The following is a 15,139-nucleotide window of genomic DNA, read 5'->3' on the forward strand; positions in this document are numbered from 1 at the left end:
ACAACATCAATCTCTGGCTGGGACATGCACATGCATGAACATGTAACCATGAACATGTATCACACACATGCCTCTCCTCAAAAAAATGCACAACTAGTTTGGTAGTACGGCATTGTGGTAGATTCTGTGAAATAGGTACAGACAAGAGGCCTGGAGGGTCTTGTCTCATTGTCTCTGAGACAGGATGGCTCTTCTGCATCTCAGAGAATCCATGGCATGGTTCTATCGGATTGTTTATCTCTGGTCTGAGCTCGGTAGGGAATAACCCATGAGGAGTAGCTGTGTGAAAAATAAAAAGCAGTGGTGAATTTTCTCAAATTATGGGTTTCTTAAATTATTTATTTTTATTTCTCTATATTTGTGTGTATGTGCCAGTTTGTTTGGTTTTTCATTTGTTTGTTTGTTTGGGTTTTTGACAGGGGGCAGGGCAGAAGAGGGCATTGAATCCACTGGAGTTGGAGTTATAAGTGGTTATGAGCTTCTCTATGTGGGTGCTGGGAAACTAACTCAGATCCCCTGCAAGAACAATATAAGTCTCTTAGTAACTGAGCCATTTCTCCAACCCTGCCCTTATATATTTTTGAATTTTACTTTGCACTGGGGATGTAGTCCTGTGGCAGAATGCTCGCCCTGGGTTCTACCCTTAGTGCCTCATAAACTGAGCATGTTCATGCCCTACTACTCTACAAGTGCAGCCTCTAGCACTCCAGAAGTGAAGGCAGGATGATCATGAGTTCAAGATCGTATTCATCTACATAGAAAGTTTGATGTCATCTGAACTTTGACCCAGTCTTAAAAGAAATTAAAAATGAATAAACTTTATTTTGAGGACATTGACAGAACAATGAGTGATACTTTAGATGTGGCTTTGACCCCTCCTCTGTATTGTTTCATTATGTCCAGGTGACCTCAACATTTTCCTGCTTGCAGCCTCCCGCCTGAGTCCTGCGATTGTATCCATGTGCTACCATGCCCAGCATCCCTAGTATCTCTTGATCTATGGTACTGCTTTGCACTTTTATTACCTACCATAAATACTGGACAGAGATCATGTGAACCTTTGCAGATATACAGGGTCCTACCTGCTTATAACTCATTCATTGGGCACAGGCCAAATGACCTGACCCATATGTGCCTGGCTAGCAGGGTACAAGAGATTGGTACAATTGTGGAGGAATGGAAGTGGGGAACAGAGAACCCATACATTGGACTAATGCTCCAGGGTCCTTAGACTTTAATATCATCCACTCCCCTGGGGCTGGAGATGGGTCCCAAAGCAAGACCTCTTCCACTCATCATATATCCTCTGCCCTCAGATTTCACTCTCAAATCACCAACTCAGAGACAGTGATTAAGAAGTTCAGGTTGGAGATGGCAGGCCATTAAACCTAATTTCCTGGCTCCCAGTTAATTGTAAATCATGCATGATCTTGTTTGTTTGCTTGTAAAGCAGGGCCTTACCTTACTGCCCAGGGCTTTCTCAAATTACTGGACTAAAGTGATCCTCTTGCTTATCATCCTCAGTAGCAGGAACTACAGGTACACACCACGTGAGATGGTTAATCTTGATTGTCAAACGTGACTAGATCTGGAATCAAGCAAGAGAGAGACAGGTCTGTGGAGACTTTTCTAGGAAGGACTAGCAGAGAAAAGGAAGAGGCTCCTTCACATTGGATGACACCTTTGACAGTGACTCATATATAAAGAGGTCCCAGGGAAAACACCAAGGATTTGCCTGCCTACCTTTGCTTCTTGCTGGTGAGCATATCTACCTTGGTGATGCTGTTGATGCCATCCTTTGATGGAGTCAGAACCCTTCATTAACCTTCCAAGGGGAACTAAAGTCCATCAGCTCTCAGGAATCCGCAAGATTTTCTGTGCTACTTTGGGACTGCTGAGGTCTCCAGGTTGGTGGGCTGAGCAGCTACCAAGTTCTCAGCCTCTCAATGTGCAGGTTTGTAAGCCAGTCTAATCAATTTGTTTTCATAATATATATATTCATTCTCAGAGGTTCTGTTCCTCTAGAGAGCCCCATTTACCCCACCATGCCTGAATTCTTGGGCTTAAAATTAACATTTTAAAACACTTATTGCTGTTTACAATGCTAGCATTTTCCTTCTTGATGACATTGTAATTCTCTATGCAATGAGATCACACCTTTCTTCAGTTGCATTCCCATTTTTTTTGTCCCTGTTATTCATTTCTTGGTTGCTCCATAAAGAGAGCCAAAATAACCTAGCAGTTGTTAATATGTGTGTGGGGTCCAAAATATAGACATTACATAAATGTGTATTATTGGTTCCTTGCTTGAAGAAAGTATTTGCCAGTGATTTTAAACATAACTGGTTGATGTGGCCTGGCAGAGGGAAGGTCTAATGGAAAAGGGTTGTCACCCTAAGCTTATTCTACCTGTCATCATTCTTTCAAGGCAACAGGACCTTGAACTGGGTGTAAATGAACTTGAACTATTGAATATGCCTGGCTCAGGGTGTTGGAACTCCAAGGTGAGATATGAGGGGCCAGGTTTCATGGCACATAGTGCAGGTGGCTGGAACACACCCAGTATTTAAAATCAACCTCTTGATTATCAGCACTGGGTCAGACAATTGTGACAAACAAGGTCCCCTGGAGACACCATGGGCCTCTTTTTGTCCTGGCTGCTGGGTTTATAACAATAACATCTGTGGGATGAAAGACTATAGGCTCTGTAGCTCTAAAGGCACGGACGCCCACCACAAAGGTGTGAGTTACACAACAAAATTGTGCTATCGACCTGCAGCCCTGCAAGCACCTCTCAGCCAGCCAGAAATTCTAGGGTTAAACACAGAAGCAAATCACATTCTTCTGCTCCAAGCTTTTCAAGTACCCTTTGTTCTCTGTATTTAGCTAACTGGACACAGACCTTACTAGCTAGATAGGAGCAAAACCTTCAAACACAAATGCCTTCGGCTCGGGGATCATATTCCTGCCTCTACTTAGAAAGTGACATTGTTTTTGACCGTAGGAAACCTTCCACATGAGATGTGATTTTTGTTCTATTCTTGAAAAAGATGTGCTGACTTGGCACAATTCTTGCACTGTAGCTCAGCATCATTCTTTGGCAGGAGGGACTAATTTGCATAAGACTGCATGCTGTTGCCATTGCTGGGTGTTTAAAATCCTGTCTGTTTGCTACTTCTGTTTATCAAGACATATAGTATTACCTAAGAGACTCATGACAAGGGGCTTGTCATTGTTGAAGTAAGAGCATTTCCAGTGTTTCCGCTTAATTAATGTGTGTGTGTGTGTGTGTGTGTGTGTGTGTGTAAGAGAGAGAGAGAGAGAGAGAGAGAGAGAGAGAGAGAGAGAGAAGGGGGAGAGGTGTGTATGTGTGTGAGAGAGAGGGGTAATGGGGGAAGGAAAGAAAAGGGAGAGGAAGAGGGAGAGGGAGAGGGGGAGGGGGAGGGGAGGGAGAGGGAGAGAATGCCTGTGTAAGATAAGGGTTGATAGCCAGGTATCTTCTTCCATCACTCTCCATTTTAATTAATAAGCAGAGTCTCTTGCTGAATCAAGAACTCCACAGTTCAGCTGGTCTAGCTAGCCAGGCAGCTTGCCCCAAGTATCACTCTGTCTCCAGTTCCCTAACTAAGATTTCAGGCCAGTTACCATCCCACCCAGTTTTTCATATGAGTGCTTTTGCTCTGAATGCTAGTTTCACATTTGTGTGGTGGACACTTTCCCAGCTAAACATCTCCCCATGCTTTTCATTATTTTCTTTTTAAATTTTTTTCAATCTTGCCCAATCTGAGCTCAAATGCAAATGATCCCTGTGACTCTCCCTCCTGAGTACCTGGGGTTGCCAGTACAAGTCATTGTGTCTGACTACTTTGTCATGTTCTAATTGATGAGTAATGCCTGCAGATATTGATGGGATGTCAGAACATTTTTTGAAGGATGTCGTTTGGCCAACTTGCCTGACTTCTCTGAAATTCTTTCCTCTCTCTCCTCTTCCCTGCCCTCTCTCTTGTTCGTGTTCTCTCTCTCTCTCTCTCTCTCTCTCTCTCTCTCTCTCTCTCTCTCTCTCTCTCTCTGCCTGTGTGTGTGTGTGTGTGTGTGTGTGTGTGTATTCACACAAGTGAAAATGCACATGTGCCCCTGCATGTGGAGGCCAAAGCTTAACCACTAGTGTCAGGAACTACCTACTACCTCTTTCTCAGATCTGACACTCACCAGTTAAGCTACATTGGCTGGTTATCAAGCACCAGGGATGCAGAGCTGGGATTAGAGAGACCTGCCAACACAACTGGCTTTTTTTCTTTTTTACTGATTCTTTGTGAATTTCACACCACGCACCCCAATCCCACTCATCTCCCTCTCCCTTTGTACCTGCCCTCTGCTCTTGCATCCCCCCCTCACCAAAGGGAAAAGAAATCTCACTGTAGAAGTTGTTATGTGTTTGACAATGTGACCCACAGTATACCCCTTTGTCCACACTTCTTGACTGCAAAAGTTTATTGCAATGAGTCATTGGTCTGGTTCGAGGTCTCTGGCTCCTGCTACACTATCAATACTAGATCCTCACTAGGACTTCTCTCGGGATATCTTGTGTCATGGAGATCTTGCAGCTTTTGATCTGTACGACTGGCCCCTTCATGAACTCCAGAAGTTCAGAGTTTGCATAGATGCTGGGGTGGGCCAACTCAAAGCCCTGGATCTGGATCTGGATGGTAGCTGAGCTGGTGAACCTGCCAGCTCTCCCACACCTACACCCACACCCACACCACCACTGACTCCACTGTCCCAGCTAGCTCACCCAACACCACAGCTGACAAGGGGCAGAGCCAGCTGTCCTGGATCTTACATGCTCAGGGCCTGTGTACTGGCTAGTTTTATCTCAATTTTGGAAGAGAGATACTCTATTGGGAAAATGCGCCCACTAGACTGACAAACCTGTGGGGCATTTTCTTGATTGATGATTGACATGGGAGAGCTCAGCTCACTGCAGTGAAGCCACACCTGAGCTAGTGGTCCTAGGCTCTATAAGAAAGCAGGCTGAGCAACCTATGAGGAGCAAGCCAGTAAGCAGTATTCCTCAATGGCCTCTGCATCAGCTCCTCCTTCCCTGCATCTTCACCGGCAGGGTCAGCTCTACTGCTCTGCCCAGGTAAGGTGCTGGTCTGCTGAGTGCTAAAGCCAGTGAAGGGGCAGGACCAGCTCTATCACTAGCCACAGGTGATGAGGGTTAGGATGAGGAGAGTTGGTGCTCCTCCTCAACTTGCAGACAAATGGCAGAGCCAGCTCTCCTATGCACACCAGTAAACCCTACTGCAAGGGGCCAGCTCTATTGTGCAGCCAAGGCGAGGTGCAGGACCCAGACTCCTGAATGCTGCAGCCATTTTTTTTCCTACATGGAGCCTGAACTCAGGTCCTAGTGTTTGCAAGGCAAACACTTTATCCACTGGACTATCTCTCCAGTTCATCACCTCAAATATATGTGTTGGTTTCATTATTTAAATCATGAATTCATTCTAAAATTCAAGAGCACCAGAATTCCTAGATGCAAAATAACCCCCACTAAGGCAAAAGACAAAGGAAAAAAAGGAAAAGGATGCATAGCTGACTGCTTAAGAGCTCTGGAAGTTCTGCAAAACAGTGATAAATCTATTTATCTGTCTGTCTTTCTGTCTACCTACATACCTATCTGTCTATCTGTCTATCTACTTACCCATCTATCTATCTAGTATTTCATAACAATGTGTTGGAAGTAAGATTTACTTGGTGGTGAGAAGCCTATATTCTTGTTAAGTATATGTATGTGTGGAGAGCAGAGTACAACTTGCAGGAGTTAGTTTACTCCTTTTACTACATGGGTTCAAGGGATGGAGCTCAGGTCCTTAGACTTGGCAGCAAGAACCTTTACTCAACTGTGCCATCTTATCATCCCAGAGGCTATCTTCTCAGTGTGCAAGTGTTTAGAGTCCTCTGAACAGTTCTGTAGTTCAAACACGTCGTAGAGATATCCTGTTGGTCTGTTCCCCAGTCTCCAGCAGAAAGTCCTCCTGCCTCTAAAGGGAGGGAGACCATGGGGCAAGAAAGCCTTGGGTCTTTCCCCAGCGTCTCAGAGCAGCTGAACTTCTTTCTTCTTTTTTTTTTTCTACGCCCTTGGCTTCTTCTCCATTTCTATATTCTGAGTCAGCTAAAGCAAGTATCAAGAGACCACAAAGGAACTCCCATGAAAGGCGGCATCTCACCGCCTGTTACTATTAAGAAATCGTTGTCTGGTTTGAGGATATACTAATTACAGCGAAGGGCTCCTTGGAGATTCTGAAACAAGAGAGCCCATCCTAAATGTGATCAAGGTCAGCAGATAGGGTGTAGTTTGGTTTGCTCTGGAGCTCAGCCTCAAGCTCTCTACCAACCCCAGGAGCATACATTCTCTGCACGGAGTCACTTTTCATAAATATCTGAAAGTACAGGGGATGCCAACCAAGGCAGCTGCCAAAAATAGCTGACTTCCAGAGCTACAGGGAAACTGCAAGAACAGCGTAAAAGAATCCAGTCACTCCATTAACCTATTTATGCCAGATGGTGGGCTACTCCTGGTTACAAGACATACCTGCATAGGGCTAATATTCTAGTTTCATTTCCTGCCCTAATGCTTGGGGCTTGGGGAGGGAGCCATATCAATAGTTTGGGGAATCTAGAGAATTTTGCTTTCATACTATCCCCAGACTCCATGAATTAGTGTACTGAAAGGTTGCAAAATCAGCCTGGTCCGGTTATGATGGCCTGTTATTCCAGAGACTCCTGTGTCTGAGGCAGAAGGATCATAAATTCAAGGTCTGGCTGAACCACAAGGTGAGTTCAAAATCAGGCTGGTCAACTTAGGGAGCTTCTGCCTCAAAATAAGTCTAGAATCCATTCACAGAGGACCAGACAAAATGTGATAGTATATACAATAATTTCATTCAATTCTCAAGAAGAATATTATATTTGCAGGAAAATGAATGGAACTACAGGCTATCATGTTAAGGGAGATAAGACATACTCAGAAAGGTGAATATCTCATCCTTTCATTTGTAGAATGTAGACCTGAGGGCAGGGAGGGCATGAATGTATAAACGGATCTATAAAGAGAAGTATGAGGTCTAAAATGAAGCGGTGAAGGGGAGAATAAAATATGATTATGGAACATATACACCTTGAAAAGAGAGACTATGTGGGTGGAGAAACAGGACCAGCAAGAGAGGGGTGGGGAGGGGCAGAATCCTGGATGAGAACAAAACATAACCATGCAACCAAACCCATTTCTTTGTATGCTAGCCAGAAACTTAATTTAGAGAGACAAAGAAGGGAAGAGGTTGGCCCTCAACTTCAGATCCTCCTGTCTCTAACTTCTGAGTGCTGATTACACAGTGGCCCACCACAAATGCTTTATACAGTACTGAAAATAGAATCTATGGTTTCATGCATGCTAAGCAAGCATTCTACCAATCCATCACATGCCCCAGCCCAGTGCCCTCCTTTTGAACACAGCTCATATCCTCCTGCCTCTGCCTCACAATTGTGAGACTAAAGGCATGTGCCACTACTCCCAAAATAGGCTGAGGTGAAAAAGTGAGATCAAGAAGACAAAATCCTACTTGTTTGTTTGTTGAAACAGATTTTCTCTGTGAATCCCTGGCTATCCTGGCATTCAGTCTGTACACCAGGCTGGCCTTAAACTCAGAGATCCACATGCTTCTGCCTCCTGAGTGTGTCACCACTGCCTGGTTCAATAGCCTACATATTGCAGAAAGAACACTAATTTCAATATAAACAATTAAATGTATATTCTCTCTGCTTGCTAGGCTTAGTGATTTCCTGTTGCCAGGGCTGTACAAGGGTTGAGTTCCAAAGTAAGATTACTAAGCAGAAATGACTGTCCAGTCCTATTATTTGGATAACTGCTAAACAAACTAAAGATCGAAGCAAGCAAAGAAAAGGTAAGGAGAAAACTGATCACCACAAAAACTACCTAGTCAAGTCTTACCAGCCAGTCGCTAAGGAAGAAATAACTATCATCAAATCCAAGGAGAACCATGAAACCGCTTTAGAACTAAGCCTGGAGGGTGCTTCTAAGTGCTTCCAGGGTACCAAGAAAAAGGAGTTAATTAGGTCCAGTGTGGAAAACAACTTTAAGTTCTGTGCTTATCACTGAGTTTTCTAGATCAGAAAGAGTTTATGGAAATTAGGATAATAGGTCAGATCGAAACATGCCTGTGGTACAATCATGAGACCTGAGTTTAACCCCTAGAACCCAGGTAAGAGGTAGCACATTGCAATACAGTATTAGGAAGAAAGGAAGATCCCTGGGAATCACTGAGTGTAGCCTAATCTGCAAGCCAGGAAATCCAGTGTGAGTTCTGGTCTCCAAAACTAAGGTAGGGCCCGCCCATAAACTGATTCAGCTGGGGAAGGGCTGGATGCCTAGCAAACAGTCCAATCTCTGGAACCCACAGGGTGGAAGGAAATAACTGACTCAAGAAGTTGTTCTCTACCAGAGCTTTCAGGGACTAAGCCACTACCTAAAGACTATAACGGACTGACCCTGGACTCTGACCTCATAGGTAGCAATGAATATCCTAGTAAGAGCACCAGTGGAAGGGGAAGCCCTGGGTCCTGCTAAGACTGAACCCCCAGTGAACTAGACTGTGGGGGGGAGGGTAGCAATGGGGGGAGGATGGGGAGGGGAACACCCATAAGGAAGGGGAGGGGGAGGGATTAGGGGGATGTTTGCCCGGAAACCGGGAAAGGGAATAACACTCGAAATGTATATAAGAAATACTCAAGTTAATAAAAAAAAAAAAAAGAAGAAGAAGAAGAAGTTGTTCTCTGTCTTCCACACAAATGCTGTGGCAGTGTGCCCACATACATATCACAATCATAATAAAAATGATAATTAATTAAAAAATTAATGTGGGTAACTCAAGGAGCAACACTTGAGGTTTACTTCAAGCTTCTACAAATATGTGCAGGTACGTACACCTGTACACACACACACAATGCAAGGAAGGACAGAGAGAGTTGAGGAAGGGCAGGAAAGGGAGGGAAGGGAAGAGAAAAAGGAAGAAAGGAATGAAAGAAAGAAAGAATGAACATATGAGCAACAAATGAAGGAACCAATGTTGGGAATCTGCTTCATTTTCTCCTGATCATCCCAGGTTCTGATATTGGCAATCTCACGAAACATTTTTAGCCCAATCTATTATCTTCAGTGAGCTACAACATATCTTGATTACAACTGTGTTTCCCAAAACCTGATTCCAGTAATAATAACAATAATAACAATAATGACAACAACAGTAGTAATAACTGGACAACAGAGAAGAGCTCTAGAAGTTGACTGCAAATGTACTGACTAGGGCCGATCTCATTATATATTATTATATACACAATGACCCTTACAGCATAGTACATACAAATCCTTTCAACTCACTTAAGTGTTAACTCCAAGGTATACAGACACACACACACACATACACAGAGAGAGAGAGAGAGAGAGAGAGAGAGAGAGACTGCCACCACCACCATCACCACCACCACCACCACCACCACCACCACCACCACCAATAAAAAAAGGAAAAAGAAAATTCAAAACTGGGCATGGTGGTACAGGTTTGTAATCCCCAAACCCAGGATATTGAAGTAGGAGGATTACACGCTTGGGGTCAACCAGAGCTATACAGCAAGATCTTGTCTCAAAATAAAAAATGAAAATAATGAAAACTTCAGCCCTTTGACAAAAGTGCTTAGTCCAAGTTATTTTCCGTGTGTGTGTGTGTGTGTGTGTGTGTGTGTGTGTGCGCGCGCGCGCGCGCACGCGAGCGCACGCGTGCGTATGTTTTATGGGGGAATTGAACATGGGACTTTATGGGTACTTGGCAGGTACTCTAACACTGAGTGATAGCCCCAGCCCACTACGATGAAACAAGGCAGGATCCAAAAGTGTTTTCAGGTTAGGGAAATCTGAAAGTCCATATCAGCCCCAGACCCCTCTCCTAAGACAATGAGTTATCTTTCTCATCTCTGTGATAAAATACTCTGACAATAGCAATTAAAGGGAGAAATGTTTCTTTTCGGTTGTAGTTTAAGAAGAGACACGTGGCCTGAAGAGATGACTCAGCACTTGGTTTCCAGCTGGTGGTGATGTGTTGTAGAATCATTAGGAGGTAGAGGCTCAGCACATGGACCCAGGTTTGGTACACAGCACCCACTTGGAAGTTCAATACTATCTGTAAATCTATTTCCCTGGAGGATCTGATAATCTCTTCTGGCCTCCTTGAGCACTTGTGTGCAAGTGGTATGCTGACCATATAGGCAAATACTTACAAAACTAATTGTGTGTGTATATCTATACACATACACACACACATTCACACAATCACACACACATATGAAGGAATAATAGAGTCTACATGGCAATGGAGCATAAAGTGGATGGTCACATTGTACATGTAATCAGTGAGCAGAAAGAGGACAGGGCCAAGCTGTTAAGCTTCAGTGCATATCCCAGTGACCCACTTCATCAAGAGAGGCTCCACCTCCTAATGGTTGTACAACCTTCCACATCACCATCAGCTGGAGACCTAGTGCTTAAACACATGTAGCTATGGAAGACAAATCGCATTCAAACTACAATGTTGGATTTTAATCAGTTTGCTGTTGTTTGTTTTGTTTGTTTGGTTGTTTCTCTTGTTTGCTTGTTTGTTGTTGCTGTTGTTGTTGTTGTTGTTGTTGTTGTTGTTGTTGTTGTTTTGGATTTTGGTTTTTCGAGACAGGGTTTTTCTGTATAGCTCTGGCTGTCCTGAAATTCACACTGTAGACCAGGCTGGTCTCCAATTCAGAGATCCGCCTGCCCCTGCCTCCTGAGTGCTGGGATTAAAGGCATGTGCCACCACTGCCCAGCTTAACTGTGTTTTAAAACATAAAATAATGCCTTTTTTTACAAGGAAATTTTGAACACGAACTAAAAATGCAAGGAAAATGCAAATAAAATATTCTCAATGATCTGAAGTAGGAATTATCACTTGGTGCACCAGAAGCCAGGATATCCTGCAACTTCTGTTTTCCTTATAATGAGTGGGCATGGTGCCTTGAAACAGTATATCTGAATCTGGTTTAGTTTTGTGGCCATGAAACTGACTGACAGCAGATGCTTGTATGAACATTGATCCCCAACAGACTCCCCAAATATAAGAGATTTAAAGTCATTTATCAATCATTTCCCATTCCCTGCAACATATGGATTTGTCTAGTTCAGAGCTTCCCAATCTCAGCCTATTGAAATTGATTCTTTTTTTATTGTTGAGAGCTGTACTAAAGGATGTTGGGGGTGTATTGAATATGTCATGAGTGGGACTAGCAGATATAATTGTTATCAGAGTGTTTGCCTATCATGCATGAAGTCCTGGATTCCATCTATAATACCATTTAGGCCTTGGTAGCACAAAACTTGTAGAGGTGAAGGCAGGGGGGGTTGAAAGATGCAAGGTCATTGTATACATAGTGAATTCAAGGCTAGCCTGAGCTACATGATACTGTCAATAAATAAGAATATGGTAGATATGGTGCTGTATTCCTCTCATTGTATCTACTTTTTCTTACCCATCATCATTTTGCAAAGAGATATCCAAGAGAGTACTTGCAAGTTAATAAAAGCCAGAGACCTGGGAGTGGAGGAAAGTGATCCTTTCAGATTTAGTCTGTGAAGTCATTTCCTGATGCAGAAGAAAAAAGTGTGGTCATTTTTCTGCTTTTGGAAAAGACACAGAGGTGAGGAGTCCCAGAGAGGCAGTAAGCCCCTCATCACAGGAAATGCAAGTGATTAGTACAATCAACAACAGCAACATTCGTGCTAGAAAAATCAATACAGAAAACATTCCCTCTTGTGCTCTTCAATTTTCCTGTGCCCTTCGTTCTTGCCACCTGCTTTTCCAAGAATGTATAAATCTCGAGTTTCTACACAATGAGATTGAGGTCACTATGGAAAAAGGCAGGTAAAGAATCATTAATTTTATTTTGTCTATTCCTTCTGTTGTGGCAGTGACAACAGCCTTTAGACAGATCCCCAGAAGCACAAAGTTTCCCAAGATGCTCACTGATTCCAGTTTTACATGCTCCAGTGCTCCTAGCCATAATTTCTTTGGCAAGATTTCACAAACCCATGATGTTCTGAATGAAACAGCACTTTAGAAAGTCCAAAATAAATTTCTCCTCTTTTTCCACACCTGTGCAAAGCCCATGTAATATAATAATGTAATAAGAATTCTACATTAAAACAAGTTTACTGTAACATCCGCAGATGGTGTGGAACCTTTACCTCCCTCCCCCTTTATTTTATATTTTCAATGAAATTTAGCACATAAAGATCTCCTACTGTGTGACAAAGTCTGTGTTAAATGACAGGAAGATAATATAAAGATGAATTAAAAGACATCTATCCTTGAATAACTTGTTTTTCCTCTATGATACATTCTGTTGTACCAATAAAAATAAAATCAATGCATTGATTCATCAGACAAATTGATCACTGCATTAGTTTTACTATGAACTGGGCTTGGTGGCACACTTCTGTAGTCCCAGAGCTGGGAAGGCTGAGACAAGACAATCCCTGTGGCTCCCTGGCTAACCATTCTAGCCTAATTAGCAAACTCCAAAAAGATTGAGACTTTGGGAAATGAGTGATGCTCCTGAAGTTGGTCCTCAGTGTTGTCATCTGGGTTCCACATTCATACACACACACACACACACACACACACACACACACACACACACACGAGAGAGAGAGAGAGAGAGAGAGAGAGAGAGAGAGAGAGAGAGAGAGAGGCCATAAGAAAGAAAAGAGGAAATATAAGACACAACTATTAGCATCCATGATTCAACACATAGGCGAAAGCCATTTACTAAGGGAGAGCTCTGTATTCCTAGCAGCCCATGTACAAAAAGAACTATGATCACTCATGCATTCATAATGTGAAAACAAAAGGAGCAAACACAGTAGCACAAACACTGCCTTTCTTCCTGGAAAAACATTCTATCCCTTATTTCCATGACACCAACTCCTCCAGTACATGGAGCTAAAGCAGCTAACAATGTAGGCAGAACAAACACAGAGAAACAAAATACCTAGAAATATAAGCATTGGGTGCAAAGTTAACTGATTATATAAATATGACAAGCCATAAAACAATAGTGGGAAAGCTGGAGAGACAGCTCAGCAGTTAAGAGTGGGTACTATCAAGCAGCGCCTTGAAGGTGCCATGGATCTCTGTCTTACTTCAATAGTGTTTGGACGGAACAGACCAGGGGACTCCCATTTTGTTAGATTCCAGCCACCTTCCAGGTCTCTCCAGTCGCAGCCTCCAGGACCATCTCCTCAACGCCTTTAGCTCCTAGGACCAGCCAGCACCATCTTTGCGGTTAGTCCCATACTCCAGATCAGCCATGACCTCTCAGATTTGTCAGAATTATTCCACCAAAGTGGAAGCTGCCATGAACTGCCTGGCCCATTTGCACCTGTGGGCCTCCTACACCTACCTCTCTCTGTACTTCTTTTTTGATAGGGATAATGTGGCTTTGGAGAGCGTAGGCCGCTTTTTCCACGAATTGACTGAGGAGAAGCGCGAGGGCGCCAAGCGTCTCCTCAAGTTGTAGAAAGACCGCATGTGGGGTGGGGTGGTATACACTTTCAGGATGTGCAGAAGCCATCTCAAGATGAGTGGGGTAAAACCCAGGAGGCCAGGGAAGGAGGCCTTGGCCCGGAAGAAGAACCTGAACCAGGCCCTCTTGGATCTGCATGCCCTAGGTTGTGCCGGCACAGACCCTCATCTCTGTGACTTCTTGGAAAGCTACTTCCTGGATACAGAAGTGAAGCTCATCAAGAAGATGGGCAACCACCTAACCAACCTCCATAGGGTGGCAGGGCCACAACCAGCGCAGACAGGCATGCCCCGGGCATCTCTGGGCAAGTATCTCTTTGAGTGCCTCCCTCTCAAGCATGACTAGGAGGCCTCTGTGCCTTCCAAGGGGCTCCCTCCTCTGCTCTGCACCAGCTGCCTCAGAATCTCCACTGGAATGAACCTCTCAAGCCATAGGCAGCTTTGTAACCACCCTGAAGCCTCTCCCAAGTCTTGGACCAAGTAAAGATAAAGCTTTTTGAAACAGCAAAAGAAAGAAGGAAGGAAGGAAGGAAGGAAGGAAGGAAGGAAGGAAGGAAGGAAGGAAAGAAAGAAAGAAAGAAAGAAAGAAAGAAAGAAAGAAAGAAAGAAAAGAGTGGGTACTATCTTTCCAGAGGACACTAGTCCCACATCAGGTACCTATAAATACAAGGGTTGCAACATCAGATCCACAGGTAGGAACAACAGTCTAAACATGATGGCTGGGATGTGAACAGAGAGCAGTAGGTTTGCTTAGAATGCTAGCGTTCCCTGGCATTGCAAAATAACAGGCAGAGCCCCTACTTCAAATATGCATGCTCTAAAGTTTGCTTGGAAGAGCAATGATACATTGATGAAAGGGGAAGGCTATGACAAAAAAAGGCTTTGGGTTTTAGGCATGGGCAGTCATGAGAATTCTAGTAGCAATAACCAAACTAGGCAAACAAATCCAGAATCTGCAAGACCCATCACTTTAGTCAGCATAATGCTTTTATTATCAGTGGAGGCTCAAATTGATGTTTGACCAGAGTCTAGATAACAGACAGGTGACAGAAGTGTTCCACACTTTGGTTGAAATTAGGTATATACTGATGTGGACCTTTGTCAAAACCTGCCCAATAATGTACCTAAGGTTATACATTTTTCTGGAGTGTAGGGTGTTTGTGACTATGTGCATGTGTGTGCAGATTTACATATGTGCACATGTATGTGAAGGCCAGAATTTGACACTATGTATCTTTCTCAGTCATTCTCCACTTGTTTTTAAGTCAATGACTCTCACTCAACCTGTAACTTACCTATTCAACTAAATTGGCCATTCAGGGAGTTCCAGAGGTCCGCCTATCCTTGCCCTTTGACCACTGCTTGAGTTATAGACATGCACCACTGTGCTAGGTTTTCACATGAGTACTGAGGATCAAACTCTGGTTCTTGCATTTGCTCATCAAGCACTTTACCAATGG

At 43.5% G+C, this 15,139-nt stretch overlaps 1 pseudogene; it reads left to right on the forward strand.

The window, feature by feature from the left end:
* The first annotated feature begins 13,464 nt into the window (after positions 1-13,464).
* Positions 13,465-14,025, forward strand: Ftl1-ps13 (ferritin light chain 1, pseudogene 13; annotated as a pseudogene).
* The last annotated feature ends 1,114 nt before the right edge of the window (positions 14,026-15,139 follow it).

The sequence above is a fragment of the Rattus norvegicus genome, chromosome X (assembly GCF_021556685.1).
Source record: "Rattus norvegicus strain SHRSP/BbbUtx chromosome X, alternate assembly SHRSP_T2T, whole genome shotgun sequence".
NCBI lineage: Eukaryota > Metazoa > Chordata > Mammalia > Rodentia > Muridae > Rattus > Rattus norvegicus.